General features: G+C 35.0%; 1 protein-coding gene across 1 annotated transcript in view; it reads right to left on the bottom strand.

Annotated features, from left to right (window-relative positions):
* Positions 1 to 2782, bottom strand: part of clu (clusterin) — an 8653-nt gene extending 5871 nt beyond the window's left edge. The window contains exon 1 of the mRNA XM_058612643.1: positions 2689 to 2782. The gene's annotated coding sequence lies outside the window, so the exon portion shown is untranslated. The remainder of the gene's footprint in view (positions 1 to 2688) is intronic.
* Between the last annotated feature and the right edge of the window lie 3597 nt (positions 2783 to 6379).

Raw genomic sequence — 6379 nt, 5'->3', positions numbered from 1 at the left:
CACTCAACTACAGCCATGACATCATTTAAACTGAGCTAGAAGATTTGACCTTGAAACACTGTATTTTAGTGGAAAAACCCAGTTTTCAAACTATGTATTGCTATTTCTTATAAGGATGCACAATATTGGACTTTTTTGTCGATATCCAATATGCCGATACATCAGTGCTCGAGCCAATAACCGTTAACCGATATTGTTATACTGTATATATGCACTTTTTCCAATGCACAAGTCATTAATTCTCTTCTGTAGTCAAATTAAAAAAATAAACAAAACAGTACCTGTAGAGGGCGCCATGAGTCATATGGAGGAATCTTGTTGTGTTTGCGGTTATGTGATATCTGATATGAAAGCCAATATCGGTTGATGTTGATATAGATATCTCATGCCAATAATATCATGTAGTCCTAATTTCTTATGTTAATAAGGGTCCAAGCACACAAGGTACGGAGGACCCTATTGAAATTGAAGGAGTTGTCATTATTATTGTTATTTTTCACGTTTCTGAGGGCTTTCCCATGCCCCAAAACTCGAATAATAAGAATAATTTCGGCTTGAGCAGCAGGTTTATCGTACATGCAGGATTTTGGATTCAGCATTCCCATTTTGGGGATTTTGTACCAATGGTATTTGAACAAATTTGCCCTAGAGCTTTAGTGCGATCATCTTCAATTTATATTTGAGTGTGTATTATGTTGAGCTCTTTTTTATTGCACTAGTTTTCAGGAGATCCAATAAAGGCCTTCTATTCTATTCTATTCTATCCTGCTACTTGGATTTGTATGCACAGTGTGTGCTGAGGAGTCGCTTGTTAACTCACCACATTGCAGATAAAAATCTAAAAATGTCCCCAACTGTTTCAAAACCCAGCAGGACTGAACGCCCACCTGGGAGCTCAAAGCACAGCCTACTTTCTTCTAGTTGTTACATCAGCTCATGATTTATAGTGAGTTTAGCACAGGAAGAAAAAAAAACTGCAGCCGCTCACATAACAAGCTCATTACACGACACGTGACAATAAACCTGAGGGCTTAACGAGACGTGCCAGTGAGGTGGAAAGGTTGGTAAACAGGGACTGATGGTGTCAAAAAACAGACACATTTTTAATGTGAAATGAGGGAAAGAGAGGGAAAAACAAAGTCAGGGCGAGACAAACAGATCAACAGACAGGGAGGAGGAGGGGAAAAAATGAAAACAGGAGATGACGAGGGAGGAGAAATCATTTCTAATGCAGAGGTTGAGCTGTGTGATTTGTTGAACAGCAGCTGCGGAGATCCTGGTTACACAAGTGAAAGAATGCACACTGTCCCGCAGTCGTTCACTCCAGATGTTGCCTGCAGTGAGACCTTCCAGAAAGTTCATGCTCACAGCTCAGTGAAGTCAAACACAGAGTTGAGTCCAACATCTGTCCAGTACAGATTAAAGAAAACATTCTTTTTTTTGTTTCTTAGTGAGCAACAACTACGTTATTTTACATACAACAATACTAGAACAGCCTGCTCCTGTGTTGTTTTTATTGTATTTAAAGCTGACAGAATTAGTCAGCATATCAGAAAACAGGTTTAATGAATTGATCTATTTTTTAAAAATCAATATTGAATCTCAAACATGAAAATTTGGTCTGTTGCTACAAAAAAATACTGATTTATTCTGGTTATCTGCAAAACTATATGCATTTTATTATTCTTTTATATAGTATATTTATAATTATACTGCTCATATATGCTTAACATGTTTACTATACACATATAAAATTACTATTAATGGAGTGTTAATTGAGTGTCACTTAACATGAACATTGATATATTTGAGGTATTTTAATGCATTTTAATTATTATACCTAATTTCATATAGTTTAAACTAAACATTTTTGGACACACACAATACTGCTCTATGAGTCCTTGAAATGTCCTCTATGAGGACAAAAAACGTTTTAATTGAATCTAATAATCTGAAATTGTAAATTGTTTTATTTTTGTAGCTATACTATAGATTATACTTCTAATTCTTCTAATTATTCCACTAAATATTCGGCAGTTTCCGTCTTCTTATTTTTCGAAGGAGGCAAAAAACAATATGCAAACATGTTTTGTCCCAGTAAATAATCTGCCTGATCCATGCCCCATTTACATCAAATGGGACACTGGAACATGTGACCTCATTTTTAAATGTTTGGGGACTTTTATGTTTGCCACAAAGTCTCTCTGCAGCATTTATAATTCCCCTCTTCAACATTCATCGTCATATTTAGATTCTTCTGTTGCAGTTAAAAACCTGCTACAAAAGGTTATTACAGTGTCATGATGTCATCTGAAGTAATCCGGTTGTTTAGATCCAAAGATGGAGGTCACACCCATGAGTAAGCAACACAATCATCAGCACCTACAGCAGCAGCCAGCCATGAAGTCATCATTATTTATGACTGAGAAAAAAAACAACTGCAGGGGCCGACATTAAAAAAACGAAATAACAAAACATATTTAGAAGCCAAAAGGTCAGCGTTAGACTTGTTTACGTGCATGAAAATGCACATGATGTTGTTATTTGTTAGAATAAAGCTGCTATTAACTGCACACAAGGAGATAATTTTCCTCTGAGCGACACAAAACTTATGAAAAAGCCCCCTTCTCCTCCTCATCCTTCCTGACTCACTCACTCCCTCACCCACTCACTCATTCACTCACTCACCTCTGTTTGTTTCCTGAGACTCCAGACTGTCTGAAGCTGCCTCACACTCTTTGCTGCTCATATTTATACCAGAGGATAACGGGGGACGGTGCAGCAGACATGTGATTCACTGACCAAGCATCTCGCTACTGTCTCAGCTGCTGTCAAATAGAAGTCACGTCCTGTTTGACCCTTCAAAATAAAACCATCATCAGGCACGCAGTGTTCTAAAATTTAGACATAAGCCAGTTTCTTAACTTGTATTTTTAATGAAACAGTGTTTCGATTTGGACTTGTCCAGGGTGTAACTGGCATTTTCACTCCTGATGTCAGCTGGGATTATCTCCAGCCCCTTGTGACCCTCATGTGGAGGATAAAGCAGTAAATGATGAATGTTTTATAACTGTAAGCAAATTTTGCTTGGCTAAAATTCTTAAAATTAGGTCGTAAATCTAATTAAAACCAGAAAAAAATTGTAAAAATTGAAAAGAATGCTGTCATTTAACTAATATTTATTTATAATGAGTGTTCCTTTTTTTGATTAAGCTGACAATTCAGTGATAGTGAATTTTACTTTAGAATTTAACCCATCAATACTGGTAGAATTGGAGATTCTACCAGTATTGATGGGTTAAATTGCTCCTATCTCAGTCCTTCAGACCTATGCTGGGATTCAAACCAGCAACCTTTCAGATACAAGTCCTTTTCACTTAGACATGGGCTGACCATAAGCTAAAGATTAATATTTCATATATATACATATACATATATATATATATATATATATATATAAAACGAGCTAAGAATAATGCCAAGATTCTACAAAAGGCAAACTAAAAACGTGTAAATATGTCTTACATTATACACAGAAGCATTCTTATTTCAGAAAAAATTGGATTTGGTTAATGACAAAACTATATAATATTCATTCTTAAGGTGTTATATACATTGTCCTTACAAATAAACAAAAAAATATATTGTTCCTCAGTTGGGATTCCATGCAAACATCTTGTATGTATTTATATTGTTATGTATGTTACTGGATATAAAACCTTATTAATGTAATATCCTACAAAGTTTAAATTAAAATTTGTTTATTTTTTTCTAGTGATTATTTTTCTCTCTTTTTTTTTAAGAAAACATGTTGAGAACAGGTAGCATTATCACTTTCCCTGTTTTTAACACTTTAATTTTGTCCACTGACTCTTTAATGTCTTGTATTCTGTTGCAGGTGCCACTAATGAGACAATCAGTGTTAATGATTTCACCTGCCATGACTCTTCAGTCTGGGGAGTTTTTTTCCACTGTGGACATTTTCACAGGTGTCACTGATCATGTTAACGACAGGAGGTGAGTTTTGATTTATACTATCATGACATGAATTGTTTGTCGAAAGCAACTAATTTTAATACTTTATATTGAGCTGATATTGCTTGAATAATGAATGTGAGGACATGCACTTCATTTGCTGGTAGTTGCATATTTGATAAATTACAAGAATTGACCTGCTTGTTTGTGAATTAAGCCTATTTTAGGCATAGTATTGGCATATTTTTTATATAAAGGATTGCTTCCCTGCCACTATACACTATGATGACTGTGCAGTATACAGTTTATCCCTGACTTTTACTAGTAACTCAGTTTTGCAAATATTGAGCTCTTATTCTGAAATCAGAATCCCTTTTCCTGTGTGTGACTTGACGTTTCTGAGTCTGACGACTTTTCCAGAAATTTTGTAATGAATTGGCAGCAGTTCTCAGAGCTGCTGAGCAGAAAGACAAACATTTGATTCATCCTGACTATGACTCAACAGTTAACAACTTCACTTTCACAATGTGTTTATCTGCATTTAAAAGAGATTATTCAAAAGAGATTTCACAGAAGACCCACTGAAGATTATAGAATATTAGCCAAGTACAACAACAATGTCTCCCTGTTCTTTACTTCCAAAACATTGCAGAAGTGATATAAAATTTAAAATCACCACAAACAGACATTAATCAGCACAAAAAGATGTAGAATCACCACAGAGCCTATAAAATCACAGAAAAAAGAATTTAATCACCACAAAGAGATCAAAAATCACCACAAAAGCCTATAAAATCACAGAAAAAAGAATTTAATCACCACAATAAAATGTAGAATCACCATGAAAACCTATAAAATCACCACAAAAAGATGTAGAACACCACAAAAACACATTATTTCCACGTCATTTAATAACTCGTTCATATATTTTTAAATCACATATTGCCACACCATTTGTTATGGATTATTACAGGTTGTCACAACATGTTTTAATGCTTTTTAACCCAGTTTAACTTTTTGTGCATTAGGGATCTTGTGAGTGGTTTTTCTGCAACTGGGATGCATGAATGCACTGCAGCCATCGTTAATCATTACACCTGTGCTTTTCCTGCCTATTTGTATGTATAGTTAAAAGTGCAGGATGGTCAGTGTGAACACGAAGATTAGACATAATATACTTTTATTAACTGTTATTAACTTAAAGGAAATGTGGAATTACAGTCAATCACAGACATGAAAAGTCAGATACAGACTCTTAGTGAGTGTTACTGAGGCGTCACTGAAAATCACTTAGTTTAATGACTACAGTTCATGGAAGTCAGTCAGGTTGTATAGAGCTACAGGCTGTTTGGATTCAAAAAAACAACTCTTCCCGTCAGTGTGAGTGAGGAGGCTTATGGGAATTTAAAGCAGCAGCCACACACACACACACACACACACACACCTTTTTTTATATATTCCTGAGGACACAACATAGACATAATGAATTGCCTAGCCCCTTACTCTAACTTTAAGCCTAACCATACCACTTAACCTAACCTAATCTTAATTTATTTAATAATATCTAATACTAAATTTACAACATGTCTTCACCTGAAAATGTAATAATTTACATTATAGAGACTTGCTTTTTTTGTCCCCATAAAGATCAGATTTAGGTCCCCACAACATGAGTAATACCTGGAACACACACACACACACGTGAGGGTTGAGTCAATGAGTCATGTTCTCAAGTTCTAAAAGTGCTTAAAAAACATCTGGTAAAAACGACTAATCCAAGAAACATCATATCAATGAATAGTTTGTTGGATGATGTTTTTTGTCTCATCACCTCGTTCATGTGCAGTGTAAAGGCCAAATGTGACACTAGGGGGCAGGAACTCCCTTATTATTGCCTCTCAATCTTCATCATCATCACCACAGTGGGATAATGTGTAGAGTTTCACCAGTTGATGGAGGTCAGAATTGTTGAATGTGACAATACATCAATAGAATGAGGATGACTATGTTTTCATAGTGAAATAAAACTATTTATTTTCCCTTCTGAGCCTGGATCCAATCTTATTCAACTGATAATATTTAATATTATGTACAACAGTCAAATTAAGGAAACTATTAACTCAATTTAACCCACTGACCTTGCCTGGTATGAATAATGACCAGTTGAGTCAGCAGAAATGAAATATCTGATCAGTAGTACAACTTTCTCTTATTTGTTCTTCTCAAATCCACCCTTGAAGGTCCACTGTTTAGCATTTTGAATGGTTTATTGGCAGAAAAAAGAATATAGTACCCACAAATATGTTTGTATATGTCTATATTTGCATTAAAAAAAAAATAATTAGGTTTTTGTGGCCTTAGAATCAGCCTTTTACATGAACTTCCTTTTTTTCAAAGCCGTAAA

The sequence above is a fragment of the Solea solea genome, chromosome 17 (genome assembly GCF_958295425.1).
Source record: "Solea solea chromosome 17, fSolSol10.1, whole genome shotgun sequence".
NCBI classification, from domain to species: Eukaryota; Metazoa; Chordata; class Actinopteri; order Pleuronectiformes; family Soleidae; genus Solea; species Solea solea.
The sequence above is the reverse complement of the archived record's forward strand: the minus strand, read 5'-3'. Positions and strand labels throughout refer to the sequence as shown.